The sequence below is a fragment of the Rhinatrema bivittatum genome, chromosome 5 (assembly GCF_901001135.1).
Source record: "Rhinatrema bivittatum chromosome 5, aRhiBiv1.1, whole genome shotgun sequence".
Classification (NCBI taxonomy): Eukaryota; Metazoa; Chordata; class Amphibia; order Gymnophiona; family Rhinatrematidae; genus Rhinatrema; species Rhinatrema bivittatum.
Window position 1 is genome coordinate 152,609,709 of NC_042619.1, and position 14,097 is coordinate 152,623,805.

General features: G+C 45.2%; 1 long non-coding RNA gene across 1 annotated transcript in view; it reads left to right on the plus strand.

The window, feature by feature from the left end:
- Positions 1-8,199: 8,199 nt before the first annotated feature.
- Positions 8,200-14,097, plus strand: part of LOC115091526 — a 39,894-nt gene continuing 33,996 nt past the window's right edge. Inside the window, exon 1 of the long non-coding RNA XR_003856749.1 lies at positions 8,200-8,276. This is a non-coding gene — a long non-coding RNA (uncharacterized LOC115091526). The remainder of the gene's footprint in view (positions 8,277-14,097) is intronic.

The following is a 14,097-nucleotide window of genomic DNA, read 5'->3' on the forward strand; positions in this document are numbered from 1 at the left end:
TTCATAGTGGCCCTGTGCTTATATTGTAAATGGTTATCACCATAATTCCCACTGGAAAAAAGGACACTTGCCTTTTAAATGTGATTTTTGCTTGGAAAACATGAGCTGGTACTTAAGAATAAATGAAGGTTGCTAGACTTTTTGCAATGTTATATTATAGACTATGTTTCTTGCAATTAGTTTCCTATTTTTCCCCAAGCGTTAGACATTTTTAAGCATGTCAAAATTGCTTCCATATGAAATAATAAAAATTGTGTATCTACAGCAGTGCTGCAACACAGACTTGTGTCAGCCTTGAGCAGGAGTAAATATATTCAGCTCTGAGGGCTGCCAGAGGTGAATAAAAGGCACATATGTAAATTATGCATTTGGTTGAATATGTCTTTGTGGGCATTTCTATGGAAGGAGGGTATTAATATTTTTATCTTTCTAGACTCTCTTTCCAAATTTAGCTCAAGATGGTTTATAACATTTCTCTGGTACAATAAGTCCATACCCTGAGGAGTATAGGATCTAAGTGGGAAACTGAAGCAAAAGTAGATAAAGTTACTTGCTCAGGGTCACAATGAATTCCTGTGGTTTCCCTGGGTCATAACTCATTGCTCTAACCACTTGGTCGCTCCTGCAACATCTGTAGTGACACATCTTGTTATGGTCCCTGACTACCTTTCTTTAAGTGAGAATAAATTTCTTTTGCCAGATAACATCTGGTTATCTAGCTTTGTTACAAGTTTTCTGAGGGGAATTAGCTGGAAGGGTGATAATGCCAAAATATGCAATCAGTGTTGCGCTTGGAGGTGGACCCTTGTCCTGGAGCAGTGTAGAACGACTCCCTGGTAGGGACCAGGAAGCACCTGCCCCAGGGGGCGGAGCACAGGAGGAGACAGAGGCTAGGATGAGCTTCACCACTGGAAGCCTGCGGTCCCCCCGGGTGGAGCCCGTAGGGACCCGGGCCACTTGGACTTAGGTGGGCCTTGCAGGGACTCCCAGAGAGGTAGTAGAGAGGCATGCCCATGAGCAGCAAGGGAGCACGGTCTGTCACTAGGCTGTATGTCTGGAGAACCAAGGAAGGCCAGTACAGCGTAGGTGATGACAAGGCAAGGGACAAAGCCAGAATCAGGAGATGTGGTCAATGGCAGCCGGGGTCAGAATCCAAGGATCAGTCCGAGGAGTAGTCAACGAAGCAGGGGTCAGGTTCCAGAGTTCAGATGAGGTCACAAGGTAGACAGAGGTCAGAATCCAGGCAGCGAGCAGAATGGTCAAGGAACAGGTCGAGGTCAGTACCAGAGAGACAGTCCAAGGGTACTACCTGGGGAGACAGGACAGACAGATGCTGGAACAGAAGGACACTGGAACAGAAGGATGCTGGACAAGGCTGGAACAGTAGGACGCTGGAACAGTTGGACACTGGAACAAGGCTGGAACAAAGCTGGAACAAGACTGTGAAACCGGAGGCAAACTAGTACACTTACAGTGCCGACCTGATTGCCAAGGCAAGGAAGTGCAGGCAGGGACATCCTTATATAGTACGTTTAATCAGGGCACGGCGCCGAGCTAGGACCCGCCCCAGCCCTACAGAAGCCGGGTGGTCTGCGCACGTGCATTGGGGCGTGGCCAACGCCCCGAGGATGCCGAACTCTGGCATGAGGCCTAGTGCACAGTGGAAGGCCGGGCGACTACCGCCGCGGGATGCCGAGGCCTGGAGGTGCTCGCGGCTGCCACTGGGGAGGCCATCCTGTGACCTGCAGAGGAGCTAGCAAGATGAGCAGGCTCGTGCGTGGGCCGGGCGCAGACGGGGCACACAAAAATCAGGCTTGCAAATGAAAGCAAATAAAACTTGAAGAGCAGAATGTCACCCAAAAAGGCTAATTTTTAAATATAATTTATTATTTTCTTTAATTTATTGGCATTTGATATTCCACTTTTAACTTTGAATAGCCTCACAGCAGATTACAATAAATTTAAGTAGATTACAATAGTGTTAAATCAACAATATTAGTTGAGGATCTATATATTTAAAATCAGCATGGGAGTCACGTGATGTGGTGAACTCGGCAGGACGCGCACTGACCGAGCTCCAGCCGTCTCATCTTTTTACAGTGGGTGGGTGACCGCATATTTCACTTTTTTCTCTCCTTTTTTCTTTCTTACGGCGCCCACCCTCCACTAATTGCAATTTGAAGCGCATTACAGCGAAATGGCGACCAAAATACAGCGAAAAGAGAAGGAGAAAGCCAAACAGCCTGAGACCAAGATGGCGCCGGTTTCCCCTGAAGTGCCTGATAACCCGACGGAGGATTCGCTTGAGGAGCGTATATCTCAGGCAGTGGTTTTGGCTCTTGATGCAAGACTCCACCAAATTGCGGAACAGATTACAGAAGTAAGGTCTTCATTAGTTGAAACGGAAAATCGCGTGGAACGGGTGGAAGGCCGTGTGTCTCTTTTGGAAGACGACGTGGGGGCCCTGGAACGTAAGATTCTAGCTTTGGAAAAGTCAAATAAACAGCAAGGGGACAAGCTAGATGAATTGGAAAACAGGGCGCGGCGCAATAACCTCCGTTTCGTTGGTTTCCCCGAGTCTATCGCCGATGCTGATGTTATGAGCACTTTAGAGACCTGGCTGACCACTCTTATCCCGGCATTGCAGACCGCATCCGGAGGGCTTATGGAACGCGCTCACCGGCTGGGCCCAAAAAGCGTGGATGGAGCAACACCCAGGCCGAGGGTGATTATTGCCCGGTTCCTGAACTATGTTAATAAAATGATTATTTTACAGCATTTTCGGAAGGATCGGGAGTTAAAATATGGAAACCAGAAAATATTAATTTTTCAGGATTTTTCAGCGCATGTCTCCGGGCTTCGGAAGGCTTTTACCCCTCTTTGCTCCAAGCTGGCAAAAAAGAATGTACGATTTACGCTCTTATATCCGGTGAAATTGAGGGTCTGGCATCAGGGGGCTCCACAACTATTTGAAGACTCGGCGACAGCCCAGGAGTTTATTTCCCAGATCCCACAATCTGTAGAGGCTTCATAGACCAGAGGCTCCTGAGAACAGAAGTGTGGACAAAAAGTGATGTTTGTGATGCTCCATGTGCTGTGTGGTGTAAGCGTAATGGAGCCCCGTACATAATGGACTTTTCCAAAATTTTCACTCTGAAGCTCTCAAACAGGGCTGGAACAGTTTTGGAACGAGGTTTGATGTTCCACGTTTGGGATTTTTTGTTTTTTGTTTTTTTTTTTTTTTTTCTCTCTTATAGGTGCGTTGGGGGAAGGCGAAGTTTTGCTTCCCAGAATTATAGTGCTTCAAGCTGAACACTAGATGCTTTTCTACTGACTGAATCCCAAATGGTTTTTATTTTACTTCTCCTATCTGCATTTAACCCAGTTTGGTTAATCGCTGTATAAGTGTATTTATGTTTTCCTTGTCTTATGATGAGATGGTTGTGCACGTCAACAAGATGACTCCCAGTCTCGCTATAGAGACGGAACTGACTTATCGCAGGGGTTGTAGGGGTGTTGTTCAGGGGAATGGAAAGGGGTGGGGGGGGGAAGGACATCGGGGGGGGGGGGGGGGTTACAGGGAATGTATTGCTTTTTGATGATTTTTTTGTTTCTTCTTTTCTGTATATTTCTTGGTGTGAACCTGTTGCCAGAGGGGTGGGGAACTTTTTGTTATCCCAGTGTGGGCGATCCTAGGATACTATGGGGAAGGGCAGTTTGGGTAAATATCTGCTGCTTCTTTTTTAGTCGCTTACTCTAATGGCGGGGAAGGTACTTACCTGGAATGTGGCGGGCCTGGGTACGCCGGTCAAGCGTGAAAAAGTGATTTCTCATCTAAATAGGGTAGGGGCGAAACTCATTTTTCTACAAGAAACGCATTTATCCCAAAAAGAAGCTAGTAAATTGGCGAAGAAAGGATTTAATCAGGTTTTTTCGGCCGCAGGTACCTCAAAGAGCCGCGGAGTGGCGATATTGCTGCATAAGACTTTTGACTTTAAGTTCCAGAAACAGCTTATTGACCCCAACGGTAGATATCTTATAGTGCTTGGGGTCCTCATGGGGATGGAGGTGGTTCTGGTCTCCGTCTATGCGCCTAATCAATATGATCATCTATTCTTTGTGGACTTAGTTTCCAAGCTTTCAGCGTATGTGGATAGACCTATTGTTCTGGGCGGAGACCTAAATTGTGTAGTGGACCCACAGATAGACAGGTGCCCAGGTCAGCAGGGACATCCTATAAGTGACAACAAAGGACCCCCCTTTTTATGTACACAGCTAAAGTTGTTGGATCTTTGGCGAGTTTTAAACCCAGGGGATCATGATTATACCCACTTGGCAAGGGCGCATAAGACGTGGTCACGAATTGACTACTTAATGATATCTGAATCTATTTTGTCCAAATTTTCTGATGCCAAAATTGCTGACTTAGTAATTTCGGACCACTGCCCGGTGACGGCTATTTTGGACATTTTACCATCAGCTAGGGGGAATCAATGGAAAATGCCCAGTTTTCTTTTCTCTGATAAAGGTTTTCCCAAATTTTTGCAAGAAAAGTGGGCGGAATTTGTAATTGATAATTCCTCACATGTTACACAGCCAATATTGTTCTGGGAAACCGCCAAAGTTGTATTGCGGGGCCACGTAATAAGCTATGTGAGTTATTTTAAGAAGAAGCAACAGGCGGATATTATTTGCTTAACCAAGAAGTTAAACCGATTGAAAAAACTGACTATCAGCAATGCCACTTATTCCATGCTTGAGGAATATAGGGCCGCTCAGGTGGCCTTAAACAATATTCTACATGCTAAGGCTATCTCCTCTATGAAGCATTACCAGTTTAGGCTATTCCATCAGGCCAATAAAGCAGGAAAGATGTTGGCTAACTTGCTTAAGAGTCAAGAACCTAGCAAGTTTATACCGGCCATTAGGAACGCACAGGGAAAGATAAAAACCGCCTCCATAGATATTGCAAATGCTTTCTCCCAATATTACAAGCAGTTATACTCCTCTGAAGAACCGAATCCGGTTCAGATAACCCAGTTTCTGGAGCGGATACCTTGCCCAGTCATTTCGGAGGCTCAACGACTCCATTTAAATAAAGAAATTAGTGTGCAAGAAGTGAAAGAAGCGATTCAAACCTTACCGTCACATAAAGCCCCAGGGCCCGATGGTTTTGACTCTGTATTTTACAAATCCCTGCTTTCTGAGCTACCAGATACACTATCACAGGTTTTCATAGCCATGAAAGATAGAGGCCAGATGCCAGAAACTATGAAGTCTGCTAATATTGTTGTTCTCCCAAAACCTGGGAGAGATCCGCTTAATACGGGTTCCTACCGACCAATATCCTTGTTAAACTTGGATATTAAACTTTATGCCAAAATTTTAGCCAACCGATTAAAAAGTGTCATGCCTTCTCTTATTGTCAAGGATCAGGTAGGGTTCGTTAAAGGACGGCGGGCCACCGTAAACATTCACAGGGTGTTATGTGCTTTGGAGATGTGTCACTCCCAAAATTTGCCGGAACCCCTACTGATTGCGTGTGACGCAGAGAAGGCATTCGACAGAGTTGAATGGAAATTTCTGAAACAGACACTTGGGCGTTTTGGTATTACGGGGGAGTTTTTTGCATATGTGACACTTCTTTACACCAATCCCACAGCTAGAATTATGGTGAATGGCTCCCTGTCTGATCCCTTTTCACTATGCAGAGGAACTAGGCAGGGGTGCCCTTTATCCCCTCTCTTGTTCGTCCTATCGGTTGAACCTTTGGCCATTGCCTTACGGTCCAACCCGGATATAGCGGGTATACGGGTGGGGTCTCATGTTCATAAAACTTTACTTTTTGCTGATGATTTACTGCTGCTATTGACGGAGGCCCGTAAATCTCTTCCAGTGGCCTTGCAGCTCTTTGAGGAATATCAGAAGGTTTCAGGTTTCAAATTAAATTTGGACAAAACAGAGGCCTTAGATATACGGGGAGCTTTGAAGTCGCAGTGGACTGAACTACCGGTTAAATGGGCGGGGGACACGATTAAATACCTGGGAGTGCAAATTCACAGGCACACTCAGGAGTGGTATCGTGCCAATATACCTCCTCTTCTAGATAAACTTAAGAGCAAATTGGAGGCGTGGTTACATTTTCCTTTGACATTACACGGTAGAGTAGCTGTTATAAAGATGATTATTGCTCCCAAGATACTATACTTGCTACTTATGATGCCCATATACTTAGCAGAGACGGATTTAAGGCGCCTTCAGCGCTTTATTTCTCGGTTCTTATGGCAAGGTAAGAAAGCCCGATTGGCCTATCAGACCCTGGCAGCTCCGAAAGCAAAGGGAGGGCTTAACTTGCCTGATTTTAGAAAGTATGTGTGGGCAGCACATCTCAGATTTCTTGGGGACTGGTTACAAGGTACTTCAGAATTTACTGATTACTCCCTGGTGGTTGACCTATGTCACCCGATAGACCCCAAGTTATTGTTACATTTATCAAAGAAGGAATTGGCTCAAAGGGGTATTACGGCCACATTAGTCTATGTTGAACGGCGGGCGTGGGTGGTCCTTCGGAAAGTGTTAAAACTGCCTGTTCAGGTTTCTTCTCAATACCCTCTGCATAATAATCCTTTGACTCCGCCGTTTGCGAAATTGTTTACAGAGAATATTCAAGCTCCAGTGAGTAGTATGCTGGGGAATCTCTTGGACGCTACTTCAGGGACTCTCAAGTCAGTCCTGGAATTACAGACGCAGCTAGGCTTGGTTGGCTCCCACTTTTTGGAACATGCTCAGTTACGAGCCTATGTTTCTTCACTGTTGAGGGAGGTCCAGGGACCATTAGATAACCCACAATATATTTTCCTTTTAAAATTGTATAAAGAACGGCAGGGCTCATTGTCTCTATTATATAAGTTCTGCCAGAATGTGACCTTATATCCCATATTTGACCGCCTCATACTGAAATGGCGCACTGATATTTCTGATGAGTTAGACGATCTCATGCTCCAGGAGGGTTATTTATCCATTTTTAAAATTACGAATAATGTGTCTCTTAGGGAAATGCAAGGTAGAATATTTCATAGAATCATTTATACTTCACAGGCTGCTTACCGTATGGGAATTACCAAGTCTGAATTTTGCTTAAAATGTTCCCAAGGCCCTGCTACTCTCATACATGCGCTATGGGAGTGCCCTCAAATTCAAACATTTTGGGATCAGATTCGTTCACTTGTTTCGGAGATGGTCTCAGTGTCAATTGAGTGGTCTCAAGCTTTTTGTTTATTGAATATTGACACGGGAGAATCCTCGCTGAATCATGACAATATTCTATTTTTTTCTAAGGTATGCTTGATTGCAAAAAAATGTATCCTATTGAAATGGATAGACAGTACTCCTCCGACTAGAGCTTTATGGGTTACACAGATGTCACATCTATTTCAGATGGAATATGGGTCCCTATATGCTAATATGTCTTACAAGAAAAAGGGGTTTTTCTGGGATCTTTGGCAACATTTTTATCCGACCCTTCCTCCAGCTGTTAGACGACTATTTCCACTTGAAAAGCCGAGATCCAGTACTGTCTCAGCTTCCAAATAAAATGCTTTACCTGAGTGCCCTTAATTCTGGGATGCAATATCGGTATGACCTTTATATTCTCACGGAAATGGTTCCTCTCTGAGCATGGTGATGTGCAGTCATGGATAGGTTTCTCTCATCTGTTTCTTTTTATGATTGGTAAAGTTAAACCAGCAATACAGGGGGTGGGTGGGGTGGTCATTTGGGAGGAAATAGCTTAAAAAGTGTTAGCATGTGCCTATATGCGATTGTTTGTGGGCCTTGTGTTCCTTTATTGATGTGTTTTTTGTTTTCTCTTTGGAGCCTGAACAAGGGCATACATGTTGTTGTATTTGGAAATGTTAACCAATAAAATATTTTGGAAAAAAAAAAAAAATCAGCATCATAGTTTGATTCTTTTGTTGGTGCTGTAGAAATAAGAATACTTCTGAGATAACTAGGCTGCTAGATAGGAAGTCTGTGTTGGGAATGTTTGTCTAAAGCCATACTTTAACCTCTTCTTGAAGGTTTGGTAGTTGGGTTCCAAATGAAGGCATAATGGAAGTATGTTCCAGATCTTTGGTACATAACAGCTGAAAGCCTGAAGTCTGCTGCAGGACAGTCTAACAGAGGCCAGAGGTGGGGGTGAAAGGAAGAGCCAATTAGGAAGATCTGAGTTTTCTCTTGTGGAAATAAGGGAGAAGAATTGAGAGAGATATTGTGGGGTCTGTTTGTTCATGCATTTGAATACAAAACTGTTTTGAATTTGATCCTCCTCTCTATTGGTAGCCAGTGTAGTCATGTTAAAATAGGTTTTATGTGGTCACATGACCTAAAATATATTTTAAAAAATTGCAGCATTAATCAGATTATAACATATCATTAAATAGAAGTTTAGTTCCCTATCATTCTATGAGACCAGTCCAAACTTATGGAATTTGTTCCTCCTACCAGCAGACAGAGGCTGAGAATGTAAACTGCACTGATGTCCCTCTTTCCTATAGTCTGGTACTACAGAGAAAGTTGTCATTAGTCTTCTGTTTTTAGCAGATGGTAAGAGTCTGGTCTGGTCTGGACTAGCAAGAAAGACAAGTGGGTTCCTGGGATAACAATTTATAGCAGGTTGATTTTCCCTGATAGCCTGGACCGAGTCTTGGAACTATGGATGAGAGTCTTTGAGGCTCATCTTCCTACTCTGGGACTTCTGGGTCTCTTCAGAGCCCAAGATTCCCTGTCTTAAGAAGACAAATAAAAGGAAAGCCTTCCAATAAAAAAAAAAAAAGAAAACCAGATACTGCAGAATCATGGTGAGAAAAGCTGGGCCTCCATGCCTGCACTGAACACACCCAGTCCTATATCTGCTCCTGCTTTGGCTTCGGCCACAGCTTCTTCCTTTGTTCCCACCAAGAAACAGGTATGAAGAGGGGGAGGAAATTAGGCAAGTGCAATGTGCTCAGTGAGCCTAGCATAGCTGGTTCCTTAACAGGGTCTGCGATAGAAGCGAGCTCCATGGAAGGGATCCAAAACGTGGTGACATTAAGAAAGTGGTGGTGCAGCACATGGCATCTGAGCATACATGAGTATGGTAGCCATGTTCCTATATTTATTTATTTATTTATTTATTTATTTATTTATTTAAATTCTTTTAATATACCGATGCTCAAGACCAGGTCTTATCGTACTGGTTTACAATAAACCAGGGGGAACCAGTTAACAATGAAAGCAAAAAGTTACATTATAACAGAGAAAGTGGAACTAGGCTGTTAGAAAAAGGATAGGTTAAACAATTTCTAACTGGAGAGAAGGGCATATAAGCAGGAAAAAGTGCTTACAAGGTAGGAATTATATACAAATTTACATTGTGTATACAATTAAGCAAGTTTTATCAGAGTGCAATTAGGCAAAAAACAGTTCCTTTGAGTTGCGGAAAGGAACGCAACCGTGGGGTATGTGACTGTGTGGGTGACCCTGAGGCTTCTTCAAGGGTATGCTTGGGCGAACAGCCAAGTTTTTAATTTTTTTCTGAAAGTGATATGGCAATGTTCCTATATTTTATTGCTTTCTGGGAATGTGGCTGCAGCATAGTCATGCACTCATCAGCTGCATCAGAATTGTCGCATATTGGGTCCATGGGAAGAGCAGTAGCTGAAGGAGACCTCAGACACTAAATGGGAGGAATTCTCCATCAAGTTAATGCTTATAATGCACACAAGACCTATTGTGAGATGAAAGGTAGAAAGAGGGGAATGTGCATTCCCAGAAAGCCCTTTCTGTAACAGGAGCTAGGGATGTGCAAAAGGGAAACATTTGTTTCGATTTGGTTTTCGTTTTGCCAGGACCCAAATTTGTTGCATTACTTTCATAGGGGGGAAAAACAATTCATTGATTAGTTTCATTCGTTGCCCGTTTTCCCATTAAAGTCAATGGGGGAAGTATTTGCAGCCTATTTTTGGCTGCAGAATTGGGGTATTCTTATCAATTCTGATGAAACTTCTGGTGAGCTATCATCAGAATGAGAAAAGAGCTCCATTGTATTTAGTAGGGATGTGAATCGTTTTCCATATCGTCTTAACGATAGAAATCGTGTGGCAGGGCAAGAAAATCGTCTTAGGCACGATTTTTTAGTTAAAAAATCGTTAAAAATCGTTTTTTCCGATTAGTGCGCACTAACTCGAGTTAGTGCGCACTAACTGAAAATGATACAATTTGACACTTTTCAGGTCAGTTAAGGTCAGTTTAGGAATGAATATGTATTCCTATTGGCTGCCCTCTTATTTATTCATGTTACCAAGTTTCCTACTGACAGTATATGGGGGATGGGAAATGGAAACAGTTGGTAGCTTGACAAAACAAGTAATGTGATCAGTCAATGTGACTAGAACTTGTGCCCTAACCCTGATACCAGGGGTATTGTGATCTTCCTGCACACAGTGCCCTATCCCTATTAATACCAGGAGTGTTGTGATCTTCCTGCACACAGTGCCCTATCCCTAATACCAGGGGTGTTGTGATCTTCCTGCACACAGTGCCCTATTCCTGATACTGGGGGTGTTGTGATCTTCCTGCACACAGGGCCCTATTCCTGATACCGGGGGTGTTGTGATCTTCTTGCACACATCCCGATATCAGGGATAGGGCACTGCATGCAGGAAGATCACAACACTCCTGGTATTAATAGGGATAGGGCACTGCATGCAGGAAGATCACAACACTCCTGGTATTAATAGGGATAGGGCACTGCATGCAGGAAGATCACAACACCCCTGGTATCAGGGATAGGGCACTGTGTGCAGGAAGATCACAATACCCCGGAGGGGTGAGGGTCAGGCAGCTCCCCCCTGTCTGTGAAGCCAGCCTCTCACTAGTAATGCAGGGAGGGAGCTGTCTCAGACTTCACCATCCACCCCCCCCCCCCTTACCCACACACCATTCACTAGCTGGGACATGGGGGAAGTCAGGAGTGAGGGTCAGGCAGCTCCCCCCTGTCTGTGAAGCCAGCCTCTCACTAGTAATGCAGGGAGGGAGCTGTCTCAGACCACCATCCTCCCCCCCCCTCACCCACACACCATTCACTAGCTGGGACATGGGGGAAGTCAGGAGTGAGGGTCAGGCAGCTCCCCCCTGTCTGTGAAGCCAGCCTCTCACTAGTAATGCAGGGAGGGAGCTGTCTCAGACTTTACCATCCACCCCCCCCCCCTCACCCACACACCATTCACTAGCTGGGACATGGGGGAAGTCAGGAGTGAGGGTCAGGCAGCTCCCCCCTGTCTGTGAAGCCAGCCTCTCACTAGTAATGCAGGGAGGGAGCTGTCTCAGACTTCACCATCCTCCCCCCCCCCTCACCCACACACCATTCACTAGCTGGGACATGGGGGAAGTCAGGAGTGAGGGTCAGGCAGCTCCCCCCTGTCTGTGAAGCCAGCCTCTCACTAGTAATGCAGGGAGGGAGCTGTCTCAGACTTCACCATCCTCCCCCCCCCCCTCACCCACACACCATTCACTAGCTGGGACATGGGGGGAAGTCAGGAGTGAGGGTCAGGCAGCTCCCCCCTGTCTGTGAAGCCAGCCTCTCACTAGTAATGCAGGGAGGGAGCTGTCTCAGACTTCACCATCCTCCCCCCCCCCCCTCACCCACACACCATTCACTAGCTGGGACATGGGGGAAGTCAGGAGTGAGGGTCAGGCAGCTCCCCCCTGTCTGTGAAGCCAGCCTCTCACTAGTAATGCAGGGAGGGAGCTGTCTCAGACTGGTATCAGGGTTAGGGCACTGTGTGCAGGAAGATCACAACACTCCTGGTATTAATAGGGATAGGGCACTGTAAGAGATGACTGTAGTAGATTGAATAAAGATCTGATGTTTCTGCTCTCCTCACACCAAACAAAAACAACACACAAGCAGAGAAGCCCTTCTTACAAAGCTGAGCTAGTGAGTTAAGTAGGAGGAAAAGTAAACATACTGGTGCCAGTGTGGCTACTTAAAAAATACACTTACCAACAATCAATTACATATATTTGAACTGTGTACAGTTCCAGCCAGGACCACCTTTCTAAAATGCACAGTGATTGGCAAATTCAACATGCACTAGCATTTCAAGTGCCTGCTAACAAAAATAATAAACAAACAAGTTCTAGTCACGTGAGTGCTGATCATTACATTACTTTTTTTGTCAAGCTTCCAACTGTTTCCATTTCACATCCCCCCAACCATATTGGTAACATCAATAGATAAGAGCACAGCCAGCCAATAGGAATACATACATACATATTCATTCCTAAGTGACCTTTACTGACCTGGGAAGTGTGAACACTTTGTTTCATTTTCTGTTGGTGTTCGTTAGTTTCCAGTTCCATTTCCCATCCCCCCAACCATCACCTCAGTGGTAACCTTGGTAACATCAATAGATAAGAGGGCAGCCAGCCAATAGGAACACATATTCATTCCTAACTGACCTTCAGTGACCTGGAAAGTGTTTATTTGTATCATTTTCAGTTAGTGCGCACTAAATCGAGTTAGTGCGCACTAACGGGGAGTTAGTGCGCACTAACTCGAGTTAGTGCGCACTAACACGATTTAACGATTTTTAACGATAAATCATTAGAATTTCTATTGTATCGTGTTCTATAACGATTTAAGACGATATAAACATTATCGGACGATAATTTTAATCGTTGAAAAACGATTCACATCCCTAGTATTTAGACTGTGGCAAAGTGGCACCATAGTGGCATGAATAGCCTAAGGCAATGTAAAGGGTCAAAGGGGTACCAGGAGTGATGAGTGCTTTAACATAGCTGCAAAGCAGCAGCGAGAGTGTCAAAAACACACCACAGCTTAAAAAGAGAGCACCAATAACAGTTGCATGAACCCTCGAAGGCAGAACGACAGGAAAAGCGGCAAGACAAGTGGCATCAACATCCTACAGCATAATGAGGGGGAACATAGCAAGCAGAAAGAGTGTCAGAAAAAACCACAAGGTGCCAATAAAGGGACAAAGCAGCAGAAAGAGTAGCACCAACAAACTGAGGAACCATGACAGTGGCAAAGAACACCACAAGGAGTAAAGTGAGTCGTCTGGTGTATGGCAGCAAGGCAAAGTGGCAGAAAGTTGATAGGGGCAAGAGAAGCTGGCAGAGCGGAGGTAGTCTGATCCCTGTGGTTTTGATAGGGGCAAGACAGGCTAGCTACAGGGAGAGTTCCCTTTCCTTTGCGCAGGAAATGGCTCCCTAAAATGGGTTCGCCTCTAGAGTGGGGTGTTTCCGTTGGCATCTAGTGAGCTCACGCTAGTCTTTTAAAATCTGGTGGATTATACAAATGAGAATATTCAAGGCTGAGGCAGAGGAGGTTTCCATGTGAACAGCGGTTCAACATGGGTCAGAGGGTGCTAAGAGATAGGCTGGCTATACCCGGGGAGAGTTCCCTTTCCTTTGCACAGAAAAGGGCTCCCTGAAATGGGTTGGCCCCTAGAGTGGAGCACGAGCATTCAAGCGTGGCAAGTCAACGTGGAGGAAGTTTCCATGTGAACAGCGGTTCAACATTGGTAAACAGTTGCTAAGAGATAGGCCGGCTACACCCGGGAAGTGTTCCCTTTCCTTTGCTCAGGGCCGACGTAGAGGAGTTTTCCATGTGAACAGCGGTTCTGGTTCAACATGGGTCAATGGGTACTAAGAGATAGGCTGGCTACACCCAGGGAGAGTTCCCTTTCCTTTGCACAGGAAAGGGCTCCCTAAAATGGGTTGGCCCCTAGAGTGAAGAAAGAGCCTTCAAGCATGAGGAGTCGACGAGGAGAAGGTTTCCATGTCAACAGCGGTTCAACATGGGTCAGAGGATGCTAAGAGATAGGCCGGCTACACCCGGGGAGTGTTCCCTTTCCTTTGCTCAGGGCCGACGTAGAGGAGGTTTCCATGTGAATAGCAGTTCTGGTTCAACATGGGTCAGAGGGTACTAAGAAATAGGCTGGCAACACCTGGGTAGAGTTCCCTTTCCTTTGCGCAGGAAAGAGCTCCCTGAAATGGGTTGGATCCTAGAGTGTGGTGGTTACATTGGTG